The sequence below is a fragment of the Lepisma saccharinum genome, chromosome 12 (genome assembly GCF_977018435.1).
Source record: "Lepisma saccharinum chromosome 12, izLepSacc3.1, whole genome shotgun sequence".
NCBI lineage: Eukaryota > Metazoa > Arthropoda > Insecta > Zygentoma > Lepismatidae > Lepisma > Lepisma saccharinum.
The window spans coordinates 63,529,103-63,543,055 of NC_139240.1; the positions used below are offsets into that span (position 1 = coordinate 63,529,103).

General features: G+C 39.4%; 1 protein-coding gene across 2 annotated transcripts in view; it reads left to right on the plus strand.

Annotated features, from left to right (window-relative positions):
- The first annotated feature begins 762 nt into the window (after positions 1–762).
- Positions 763–13,953, plus strand: part of LOC145996157 (facilitated trehalose transporter Tret1-like) — a 48,330-nt gene continuing 35,139 nt past the window's right edge. The window contains exon 1 of one of the 2 annotated variants that reach the window (XM_083132501.1): positions 763–974. The gene's annotated coding sequence lies outside the window, so the exon portion shown is untranslated. Of the gene's footprint in view, positions 975–1,053; positions 1,210–13,953 lie in introns of those variants that run through there. The other variant, XM_083132502.1, reaches the window with a different exon arrangement.

Here is a 13,953-nt window from a genome sequence, read left to right on the forward strand (position 1 = left end):
ACTCATCAATAACTTCATTTACATCAATAGACTAAGCTTTTTCCTGTTCCACAAATAGCAAAAGCGGGTTTCCAATCTATCCTGCTTCTGAGTTGCTCTTCATTTAGTTTTAACTTGGGTAAGCTTGGAGAAAGCTCTCTCACACGTGCAGCTTGTGACAGGTATAGAAGGAAGGCGCTAGAGTACAGAGTAGAATGCAGTAAATATTCTTTCTCCAATGACATCAAAAAATCGAAAAACTATAGACACTCGTTTCATCAGCGATAATGCACACGTTTGTACCAAGTAATGACAATTTTAACTTCTTACAAACTGCCGCTTATTTTCTTTCTTATTGAAATATCTGTCTTTAATTCTCTTTGATAAAGCAGCCCATTAGGGTGTACCTAGGCACACCCGGCACACCCCGTAGCTACGCCTATGGTACATATATATATTTTCGGCGCCATTGTCTTGTAATTTATTTTGTTATGCAACTGCCACTGATGTGTTTTCAACTTTGTGAACAAGTTCGTGGAAGAAAGCCGCACGTGTGCTTGCAAACATCCGAGTAACAACAATTATTGACTTCAAGTTACAGCACACAAAATCGAGGAAAAACTACCGCAAACACACTTTTCGTGCACATTACCAGTTAGGAGTGTCGTAAAATGCCTTTCGGAGGCAAGTCCGTAGCTAATTTATTCGCAAGCAGACTTCACACGACAAAAATCGACGAGTTAGAAGGTGAAGGTTTTCTCATTGTACCCTGAGGATCTCGATTGCACCTATCACAGAAGAGTCATGGTGGCACAAGGTCACAGGAACAGCTTTCCGTGGGGGGGAAAAAAACTTAAAGAAGGAAGGAAAAACACAATCGCAGTGTTTCTACCACCTCCGGTGATACTGAAGGTGAACTTGATTGTACAGTGAAACAATGGACAGTCTGTGTTGACGTATATGGCTACGAACAGTGCCATTATGCAGTTAGTAAGGTACGTTCTCTTGTTTACTTAATACCTTAGTCATGAAACTCAGCGTTTTGTTCTTGTGGTTGTTATGTGAGAAGTTTCGGGGGAAAGTTATGAGTGGTATCAAGTGCACATGTGAGTGTTGTGCCAATACGGGTATTCTGTCAGCGCATGCTTGTTGTCATTGCACAATGGAGTATTTATTGCAATGTCAATATGAAGACTGTATTAAGAAAAGGACAGCTATATTCTGTTCAAGGTGAGTGAAAGTGACATTTGTGACAAAGCAAGATAGAAGCCAGTAGTGTGCACAGAGGAGCACTGGCGTACACAGAGGGCTACATCCCCTCCAGAATTTTTTGAGAAAGAACAAAGGTAACAGCTTCATATCGGCGCAACGTATTTCTTCATTTTTACAGAAGAAACTACTTACGGAAATGAGTTTCTGTAGCATTTTCAAAGTCCATGCAGGTATTTTCTTTCATCTTGGAATTAATTTCACCGTGAATTCATGTATTTTTCAAGAGAAATATCTCTCTGACGCACAATTGCCGTTGCTTTCATCTCCTTCCTCTACGTGAACCGGATGTAACCCCCTGTCAGTGTTTCCAACCAAGCCGTTGTTTCGCGAGAATGCGTAAAAACCAAATATACATTCCTGATATTACTACGACCCCAAATTTTAACCGTTTGCCTAACCTAACCTAACCTTACCGTGAATGGTTTGTGGGGCTATGCGTCAATGATTTGTGGGGCATTTTTCGGTTAAGAAGGTTGAAAGCACTGCATACCCACTGATGATTCACAACGCTAGTCAAGCTGTGCCCGCCATATTGTGTGTTACGCAAAGGAAGAACAATAATTACTCGTAATGTGAAAAATTGAAATGATTTTCGTGAAAAAAGCATAATTCCATCTTGAAGAATTTTTCGCAATGCAGAATACGTAAGTACGAATGTTAAAAATTACAACATAAAGGAGTGAGAGGTGTTGTGCCCATACGAAACTGGTACCAAAACAAAATTTGCATATATGAGCATAGAAGAAAACGAAGTGATAAATGCTAATTCACCTTAACATAACCCCGATCACAATTTTTGTCCTTCCAACAACTTTTAAAAACGAAGGTTGAAAAATTATAATGGTGGAATGTTTTATAGTGTGCAATCCCCACCCCCAGCACCAAAGGCGCCGCAGGATTTTATCTCAGAAATTTAGAAACTTTAAGTATTATTATTATTGCTATTAATACTGCTTTTATTGTTGCTCTTATTTTTGTTATTATTATTACTACTACTACTAATTATTTTTTTTAAAAAAATACATACATTTGTTATTTCCATATTCTGTGTATCTAGAGAGCGTTCCCCGACATTCGCTACGAGACTCGGCGGCAAGCGGCCCGGCGTCAGCGCTTGTAGTTCCCGGTGAACGGGTCCGCGACAGTCGCACACTACAGTCTGTTTTTTTCGCTCTCTTTCCCTTTCTGTTGACGTTGCAGACTGACGCCAGTATAATCCTCCCTTGGAAGTTGTTTATTGTGTCGTGTCGGTGTGTTGAAGATTGTGGCTTAATATGGCACTACAGAAGTTTACTTTACAAGAATGGATTTATCTTGTCGAGTGTTACTTCGGAAAGAAGAATTGTGGAGAAATGAGACGAGATTTCCTGGTGTTCCCGTTCCACATAGGACCACTATATAAAGCCTCGTGAAAAAGTTTAGAGTAACAGGGTCAGTTCTGAATAAAAGTGGAAAGATAAACCCACGTGTACTTACTGAGGAAAAACTCGATGAGGTAGGACAAAGGTTAGAACAGTCTCCTCGGAAATCTATCAGCCGCCTCTCACAAGAAACGGGTGTTTGCTGCCTGCGATTTTTATTTATGGGGAAACCTAAAAACTAAAGTATACAAAGACAATCCGCACACCATCCGTGAGTTAAAAGAGAGTATTGTACGAGAAATCGGGAGAATTACAGTAGACGAACTTGCACGTGTAAATGCCAATTTCCTTCGGAGATGCCAGGAATATGTTGCAGCAGAGGGACATCATTTTCAACACCTTCTGTAGTCAAGGTTAGTACACAATATGAAAACTGTAATTTTAATAGCCGACTCTACCGACTGTCGCAGACCCCGTTCGCCGGGAAAGACAAGTTCTGACGCCAGGCCGCTTGCCGTCGAGTCTCGTAGCGAATGTCAGGGAATGCTCTGTATATACGTACAATTTTCATAAATGTATATTGACAAGAAGCTGTTTTTTATAGTAAGATAATCAGTGTAAAATAGACTGTGAGCTTAAATGTAACCCTACTTCAGATAATAATAATAATAATAATAATAATAATAATAATAATAATAATAATAATTGCTGCTGTAACTTACGGCACAGAAAACAACACCTTTTTGTTATAAAATATCGCTACAATTTCACAATTCGAATTACATTATCTGTTTCCAGAAATCTCAGGGTGGGCAAGTGCCCCACCCGGTCCCTCCATGCGGGCGCCCTTGTCTCATTCGCAGCTTAATATCCACGTTTTCAATTCCAGCCCCTCCGAAAAAAATACGTACGCTGCGTAATAGTAAATTTTTGGAGGCACAAATATAATTCTTTGATAACATAATAAATAATAAACGATATAAAATTATATTTTTATATGATTCATGCAAGGAGGTATTTGAAGTGGAGGATGATAAAAAAAAATGAGAGGGAATTCCTCCGCTTCGGTTGCTAACATTTGACAATTGAGGGCCGCGGTGGCTCAGTTGGTAACGCGTCTGACTACCATGCTCAAGGTCCCGGGTTCGATCCCCGGCCGGTTCAAATCCGGGAACTTTTCTAACGGTGGAAGCGGCCCCGGCGCCAACCCAGCGTCGAATAACATGGGTACCTGGGGGAAACCCTGGGGGGTAAAGGCGGTCAGGGGCGTGATGCTGATCACATCACCCTCACTCACTACCGGATCAAGAAAGTGTGGGGCGTTACCCCCACACCCCCTATACGCCTTCATGGCGTGGTGCTATGCACAGGGGAACACTTTACCTTTTTATATTATACGTACAGGGTGGCTCAATAAGTCACTTAACACCCTCAGTACAAGGCCACTGCGGCATGGAATTTGAAATTGGCGTTGACCAATCATTGCCTGGCCAAGGGGGAACCACGTTGACGCCACCCACACGGTCGGCGGCCATCTTGATGTCCGCCATCTTGAATTCAACTTCAGAAATTTAAATGGGAAGGGGGTCGTGCGACATATCAAAATGGGCTAGAATTTCACGAGAAATGCAATGGTGAAGGTTTTTTCGACGTATCTTTAACCAGTAAAAAGTTATGACTGAATTCTTGTACCAATTAGCTCCTTTTCGAGGTGTTAGAAAAATGCCTTAAAATTTGTTTAGCGCATCGGTAATGCATCGAGATCAAAGTGACGTCTAGGGAGAGACGTTCGCATGCCATTGCACAAGATTTTAATCGGATACATCCATGAAGAGCTGCTCATTATGAATGGTTATCGCGAACAATTTACAGTGTGACGCTTCCATTGAATTAAAAGTCCTTCACAGTGACAAGGCTAATGTTTATGTTCAGAAGGAAGTTCATAAACAGAATATGTGACCCTTGTCATCTGATAACTAACTTTGGACAAAAACTGGTTCATAGCGTTCCCATAAGTGTTCTGGTGTTCTTCCCTATTGAAAAAAACTCTGTAAAAGTACCTAATTCCATAACCAAGGATGAAAAAACCTGTTTATTTAACAAATCCAAGTAGCCCTAAGCATTTAAGGTTCCGTTGATGGAAAATTGACTAACCAATCGTGTTCCACACAGCACGTCACACCATTAACTTACCAACACTAACCATTCAGTTTTGATCTGTCAAGAATGGGTTATCAGGTAAAAAGCATCGAATATTCTGTTTATACGTGTCGCTTACGTGCCTCTTGAACTGTGCCGTTTTCTCAATACCGTGCATCGTGTTGCTTCAGTTTGTTGTTCGCGCATGCGCAGCGAATGCTTCATTCCAACGAGCTGTATTTAGACTCTAGAAGAGAGACCAACCGGCATCATGTTTGATCCTCTAATTTGTTGATATAATAAAGTATCGATATGTACAATGTTTTAACAGTGTTTTAGGATTTAAACACAACGTTCATTTCGCTTTATCAAATTTTTTGATGCAGTTATCTATCGGCTATAATTTGCCTTCAACATCGTGAAAAGAGGCCGTGTTTTGGCCATTTACCTGACTGCTTTTATTTGAAAAAGTCAGCTTATAGAGGCACTTTAGTCCAAAATATATTAGTCATCATGGTAAAGTACTCTAGTGCATTGTTTTTCAACCGCCGGGCCGCGACCCGATACCGTGCCCTCGTATCAACTATACTGAGCTGTAAAATGTTCTGCTGAAACTGGTTGACAACTATCATAATCCCAATATCATATTTGAGTTGTGAGTTTTCGTTTTTTAGGTCCATTTTATGCACAAATAGACTAATCAGAACTGGATCTGCCCGGTGCCTCCCCGGTTATCGAACCCGGGATCACTTAATTACAAGGAGACGACGTTACCAATTTTTCTTCCATATTTTTATATTTGTCAACAATCCTACACACGTAATCAAACTATTATTACTCTTGTGATTATGCTAGAATTTATTTACCAATATTTAATTTCATGGGTAGGTGCATGTTAATTCATGCATAAAATCTTCAATACTGTAAAGATTTACGAGGAAAATTCTTGGACTAAGGGCATTGACTTAAAAAAAATTACCGTGACATGGTTTCACGAAGGTTGAGAACCATTTCTCTAGTGTTTAGGTATTCGCTTTGTTCAGGCTGAAAAGTCTAGCGTATACAGTTTGAGGTCAGTGCATATTATTTCTCAGTTTTCTCGTGCACAACATGCCTCTCCCAAGTTTCAATAACTTGTACAAATTTTACAACGAAGTTTACATGTAACAATGTCTCTTGTTACGTTATTTTCGGATGACTAATAAACTGATTAATGCAATTATATCGGTACCATCATGCAAACTGAGCAAAGAAACCAGTGTTGCTTTCCGCGTGCATCTTGTCTCCTCGGTGTGAAACACTCGTGTCGCGTGTTGCATGTTGCATGTTGTGTGTTTCTTCGGTGTGAATTCTCCCTTAGATGCTCTGCCAAATCATATGCGAATTTTAAGAATTCCTTCATCTACAGCCGCCTTCATAACTGCTTCCGCTCAATTTCCTATTTTCCTCTCCTTCGGTGTTGCCATTTTCCTCTGTAATGATAAAAAAAGGATCTGACCACTATCTTCAAATTAGACCACATTTTCTTCTACAGTTAATATTTGTCGGTAGTGGACGACGATGGGGGTGGTCGGTACTGGACGACACACTTGTTGTTACCTTGCAGGTGATGGCACACTATGTAGTGAATATATTACATAACATTAACCTAACACATGTACCTTTCACAGGCATTGCAAAACACATGATGGACTTACCTTAGAAAGAAGCATTGGTGTCATAAAGATAACTTTTCTCACTCAAAATATCATGAAACTTATTCAACGCCTCGCAGTTTTCTCACTACTTAACAAAAGACATCGCGCCCGAACTATGTGAGGTATGAATACAGGATCCCTCCACGTGTCACTGTAGTACCCTGAAATCTATCAGCGGAAGTGAAATCTGTAAGCCGGTCGGTACTGTAAGACTTTCCCCTATATCAAATCGTTAAAATAAACGAGTAATATGTAAAATACCTTCTACTTTCTAACTTAATTATGTATAATACTTTAATTTTTATCCAAAATACAATTTTAGATTGTTCATTCACAAGATAGGATAAAGTTACAGCATTGCATTTAATTTTATTTATTTATTTATTGAAATTTCCAGTACGCAGAAGCCATTTTTTAAACCGGAAAGAAACAACAGTAAAACAGTACACTAGTGTTAAAATGAACGCACGAAACAAGATAAAATAAAATAAACAAAATATAAATAGAAACATAAACAAGTCAAGACATTTCCAAGGTAAACAAATGTGTTTCACAAAAGCATTACTTATATACAATTTTTTCTATGTTGGTGATAAAAGATGGATATGATCTGAATATATCGGTTGAGTGAGAGTCTGGAAAGTTTCCTTGCTCAGTGTTTTATGTCTGGGCACTCTGAGGGAGAGTTCGTGGAGTGGGATGCTGCATCTTAGGTTTCCATGAATGATCTTATGTAGTCTGCAACGTATCTACGTGATTCTGAAGTATTTATGTTTAAGTTTACAAGCAGATCTCTCTTAGGTAGGTGTCTCAGGGCTGCCACTCTATATCCAACGATGGAGAGGAAAAGGCTGAGAACACTCTCGATCTTGGAGGTATGAGAAGAGGCCATTTGGGCCATTAATGCTCAGTAGCCCTAGCAAACAATATGGGCAATGATGTCTTACAATTTCAGATCATGAAATGCTGTTCTATTCAAGAACACTAACTCTCTAGCTTTCTAAAATCCGAAGGTTTATGGCTGCAACAACACAAGCCTTCCATCTGTCCCTATCCGGGGCAAGATCAATCCAATCCTTTCCATCCTTACCGATTTCCTTTAGGTCCATCTCAGCGTTATCCCTCCATCTTCGTCTTGGCCTTCCTACAGGTCTCTTACCATCAGGTTTCCCAACAAGAATCATGGAAACTCTTCTTTCCTCTCCCATTCGTGCCACGTGTCCTGCCCACCTAAGTCTTACATACTTTGGATCCAGCTTTAAACTGCAGGACTAGTCCCAATTACTCTTAACTACAATATTGGGATTGTTAATGTTATTGAAGTATTATTAGCCGCGATGATCTAGTCGGTAGGGCGTCTGACTGCTACGCGGGAGACCCGGGTTCGATTCCCGGGGTGGGTGATCTAAGGTCGGCATTTTTCCGGCCTTGTTCCCGCATAAAGGGGCTCTAGGACTCACCCAGTCTCAAATAAATGGGTACGTGCGAGCAACCCTGGTGTGTAAAGGCGGCTGGAGCGTGGTGCTGATCACATCACCTCCAAGAAAAATGTTCCTACCCCTACATCACCTAAATGTGCCTTCACGGCAGGGTGCTATATGCACGGGGAACTTTATCCCTTTTGGCTGTTAGGTTTTGAATTTCAGACCATTCTAGGTCTATTTACAGGCTTTTAATGATTTTTTTAAAAAATATATAAAACGGGGGCCGGATTAGTCGATCGGGGGGCGTTCACCCTTCTGGCATCGCCACTATTTTATCCCCTCAAGTAGACAAGAAACCATCACAATTAAAATAAAGAAATTACCTGAATTTCAAATATTTGTATGAAGTAGTATTTGTGACTGAGCTCCCTACAAAATATTATTTCCTTCTCCAGTAGACTCGCGATTATCCGAGCTAATTGGGACCGAGACTACCTCGGATAATACGGAGATAATGTGCTAATAGGTCGTAAATGACGAAACAACACTTAAAACTGTATAGTAATTATTTATTACTAGTACAACATAAATAAGAAGATTACTTTTTCAAAAAGCCTTTCATAGTTTTTTGGACACACCTTTTCCGTTTGCCACTCATACTACATTACTCAAGGGTACATTATTGGCTTAGAATAGGCCTATACACAGATTTAAACACCACCGTAACAATCGCATACACCGACAATGTAACGAACATGTGCAGCGCGGAAGGTGGCTTGACTCCAACTTATAGTAAACAAACAGGGGGTGCGTTATGAAGCGCGATGTTTTCCAACCACTCCCTCGGTTAAACCGGAGCCTCGGTTAATCGGGACTCGTTTAATCGCGAGTCTCATGTACTTTTTACTAGCAACGTTATTGACAGCAAAGGGAAATGCCAGAGGAAGTTATGTAATTAATCGTGAAATACATAATTAGGCTATTTCATCAAGGTATTCATAAAAAAATGTGTTTTTTTGAACCCATGCAAGGGTTACGTCAAACGGAAATTTTAATTTTATACAGTGGGTTGTTTGAAGTCAGTGGCGTATGTACGAGTCATTTCGAAGGAGGGGGAGGCTTTTATTTTTATTCGGGCATATTTATGAGGTCATGTTACGTACCACAGAGGTCTTAGGTTGGAATCCTAGGTAAGGCACGGAATTTCTATTTATTTACAGTGGCGTTTCCTGACCCCGAACTTAAGGGCAGAATGAACAGTTTGTGTGTCGCTAGACGCGAGTACACTAAACTGCTCCTCTCCAACCGACCAGAGGCGCAACCACGAATTTTTGTCTGGGGAGGGAGGAGTACAAGGATAAACATACCACGAATAATAATAATAATAATAGTAGTAGTAGTAATTATGATAACAGAAAATTTACTACTACTAATAATAATGTTATTATTATAACATTACTATTATTGATTTGCTTTATTTTGCTTCTCTTCTTGTGCCACTTTTGTCTAATTTGCGAGGATGGGAATGAGTGATGATGAATGGACACTCACAAACATCCATGCTCAAGCCGGGATTCGAACCCGGGACCAACATTATTATTAGTAGTAGTAGCAGCGGTAGTATCAAAGACGCTATTACCCTCGTAACTTATGCAAAAAGGGGGTAGAAGTTGGTGCTAAATCATTTGTTTTCGAACAAAGAATTAGAATTATTTTTTCAACACGTTTAATTTCACATTAATAATGGAAAACACGCACGCAAACTATTTTTGAAAGACAGAAAATGCTTGATAAATGCATTCCAAATATAATTCTTTTTTACATTAACATGTATAACTTTCATGCACGATATGTGTTTCACATATATGCAACATGGAAATTTAGAGTGCATTACAGAGAAGAATGATAAATTGCGAGCAAAGCGAGCAAGAAAATTTTTGGATCCAATTTCTTTGCAGGCTGCCATCAATATTGATTTAATGGGGCGCAAATAATTTCACGAGACGCCAATGGATTCACTCTTTTACAACTTTTGTGCCTCGCCGATGGTGTAGTGGTAAGATCGTCGCCTTTTAGCGACGGGGTCCCGGGTTTGATACCCAGTGGAGGCACATGGCACAGTGGTTCGGATCCCACTTTAAACTGTAGGCCCAGTCCCGATTAGCCTTTCAGTGCGTAAAGTGGACTTAAAACGAAAAATCAATCTTACAACTTACTTTCATTTACATCGTTCGGCGCCCAGGTCCGGCTCTCTAGCTACGGCTCTGAACTTGATAAGAGTAAGAAAAACAGGCAAATTTTGCGAAGAATATTTTTATTTGCAGCGGTAATTGCCCCCTGCAGGTACACTTGGCCGTCGATGTTTGCCCCCCCCCCCCGCCTTGCACCCCCTAGAACTCATTTCAGTACAAGGTTGGATGGGCCAATGCCCGTCCAGCCCCCCTGTAGTTGCGCCACTGCAACCGACCTTCCCAGGCGACGAGTTGTGGAAACAGAGGTCGGTGCGCTGGATGGTCGTACAGTAGTAGGAGGAGAGAACTGAGCATTACGCTTATGGGAATATTATTTTACTTGTTCTCTTGGGAATATCAAACTTCGAATGGCACAGTAAAATACATGAACGGAAAGAGGACAGGTTAAATATTTGATTGGCAGGCTGAAAAGTCGAAACTTCCTTTGATTAACCGTAACTTGAAGTTGTTTCGTTTTGGGATGTTGAAAATTCTTATTCGTCATATTTTTCAAACACCCAATCAATAGGGAACGGATTTTAAGGTACAGCACTTTTTTAAAAATATAGCTGTTTTCATACCGATCGTCTGAGTTATGTATTTTAGGACTTGAAATCAATCACACTTTGTTGCACCTCTTCCTGAGATTAGCACATTTATTCCCTTTTTAACCCCTCTTTGATGCTTCAGCACCTTTTCCCTTCCTTTTCTTTCATGTTTTGTTAAACAATTGAACAGAAAAATAAATTATTTTCACTCTTATTGAGCAGCTATATAAAATCCTATAGTCTCATTTTGTAGAGCAGAGCGAGGGATATGAAATGGTATAATATAATCATTGCAGCCCAAATAGTTCCCAAGAGAATATAGCAAAACCCGCGAGAGAAAACACAAACTTTAACAAAACCTATTCCGCAGAAGCACAGTTCTCTATGCGGTCCGCGCATAGAAAAGGTGTAGAAAAAAGAGAGCATTGAATAAAGACATTTTATCAGCATATTTTTTTTTTTGCACCTTTTTAGAAACATTATCAGAACCTATTTTTTTCCGCTTTCCTGTTGTTTTTTTTTAAAGTAGCAGTGCCCATTCAGACAATATTGAAATAAATGCAGGCTTGGTGTTGACAAAGGAGCAAAATGTTTATTACCATCCATTTCTTTTATACCAGGTGGTTATAATTAAAGTGACGGTGTTCAGAGTGGTACAGCACGGGCTGTAATGAGAGTAGCAGTCTGAAACTTCGTAGATATGCTAATGAAGCAATGCGCTCGAGAATTATGCAAAAAAAAAATAGTTCCCATTCTCGCCACCAGGGTAAAAATAGCGCTGTAAGCAGTCAAAACATGGTATAGTTACAGGAAAAACACTATAAATCGCAGAAAACAATACTCTTTGTAATAAAATATCGCTACAATTTCGCTATTCGAATTACAAGAACATTACTAAAGGAAAAAGCAACAAGCGTCACCAACCACAACCAGGGAGCTCACACAATGGTTAGGCAATGTCAACGACTTTGACGTCAGAGTTACGGAAAATTCCACGTTTTGACTGCTTACAGCGCCATTTTTTTCCCCTGGTGGCGAGAATTGGAACTAATTTTTGTTTTTGCATAATTCGCGAGCGCATTGCTTCATTAGCATATCTACGAAGTTTCAGACTGCTACTCTCATTGCAGCCCGTGCTGTACCACTCTGAATACCGTCACTTTAATTATAACCACCTGTTTTAAACAATTATCTGGATTTTTTTTTCCCGAGTGATTTTCAAATTTTCTCTTTGGACACAACTATTCTGGCGCCGCATCGGAAAACTTTGGCTACGAACAGCCTCATTCAAGGAGCGGCTAGCGACGGCTATAGGAACTTGGTTATATATGCTAACAGTACCAAATCTGACCTGCCTAACCTATCCAGGGTAGGCATCTAATAGCAGCGCAACTGAGATCCTTGACAGCTATCGAGACACACCCTTCCCCCGAAGATGACTAGTGGACAGAATTAACATGACCGTCGGGAGGGGGCTTCGAACTGAGCCGTCAACCCTCCTGGGAATCGGCATCGTTCATTTCAAGTTACAAAGAAGCAGAAAGCTTGTTATTTTTATTGTTAATAACAGAAATGAAGTTAATTTAGTTAGTATTCTAACAGAATAACCAAAGTAGAATCTGCATGACATCGAAATAAATGAATAAAAAGTACAGGAACCAAGTTGCCATATTCTATCATTTAATCCAAAATTCCAAATATTATATTAGTTTTTGGTGACACAACATAAATCTTATGAGTGAAATCTCCCCCAAACTTTTACAGTCTTTTCTTGAATGAGGTATGCAAAAGTTAGTATAACAAAATACAATGACAGTGAATTTCAGTACACTAACGGCATGAAATCACAGAAATGAAATAACAGTTGCACTGGATATTCACTCATGTGCTGGATCGAGTACTAAAGTCTCCCCGTTTACATAAATATAATAATAATAATAATAATAATAATCAGTGGTGATTTATTCATTCTAGTTTTTGGACTTTTAACCACTTTCTTTTTTTTTTTTTTTTTTTTAGATTAACCTACGTTTCGGAGGCTTAATCAGCCTCCGTCTTCAGGCAACTTTTTGTATATAGAGGTCCTTGTGACCGACAGACGCGGTGGAGCCTCGGCCACCAAGAATAATCCTCCAATGCAATCATTTATACACGCTACCCTGAAGACGGAGGCAGATTCAGCCTCCGAAACGTAGGTTAATCTCTTTAAAAAAAAAAAATAATAACAGTGGTTAAAAGTCCAAAAACTAGAATAATAATAATAATTCGGAATAAAATTGGTTTATTTTTAATAGTTTATAATATTTATCATTGTGTAATAGCAATTATATTTTTAATTTTTTATCTTCTTTATTACTGTTGTTATTATTTCAACTATTTAATTTTTGGCACGACCCCCCTTGCCCCCGATTAGAATCGCGTGTTAATAGGTTGCGCCATGGCTGGCTTACAGGGGCGCTGCAAAATGTTGCAATATTTTCACTGAAATGACATTTACTTGTTGGTCAGTTATATGATTGTGCCAAGTATGTGCTTATTTAGTACTTTTTACACATAAAATATTTCTGAATTTGAAATATGTGTTTATTTTTTAACTTAAGGTAAGCAACCTAACCACACTAACTGAGCGTTGCAAGTGTTAAATAGGCCTACATTCTTATTTGGGCACCACGGAAAAATCTTGAAACACTAAGGGCGCCCTGAAACGAATAAGTTTGGGAACCTCTGGTTTAGGCCATTTGAAGTTAGTGCACACAGAAAACTAAATGCATCATATCGATTGATGCACCAGAATGCATCGATTGATGCACTAAAGTGTGTTTTATGGCTTCTTCAAAGAATCAGATTCACATTTGATGCATTTTTGTATGTCGTGAAAGAAACACCAAAGTGCATCATGTGATTCAAGTGAGGATTTCTTTCAGTCGAGATGCACTTCAATGCATCAGTTGATGTTCCTTAATGCACCTTCCTGCATCTTTTTGGATGATGCACTTAAACGTTTGGTCTGAGCTACAGAGTTTATGTAGCTCAGACGAAACGTTTAAGTGCATCATCGAAAAAGATGCATTCTGGTGCATCATCGAAAAAGATGTATTCTGTGCATAAAAATGCATCAAGGTGCATCAAAACGCATCAACTAATGCATTGAAGTGCATCTCGACTGTAATAAGTCCTCACTTGAATCAAATGATGTACTTTTGAGTTTCTTTTACGACATACAAAAATGCACCCAAATGCATCAAATGTGAATCTGATTCTTTGAAAAAACCATAAAACACACTTTAATGCATCAATCGATG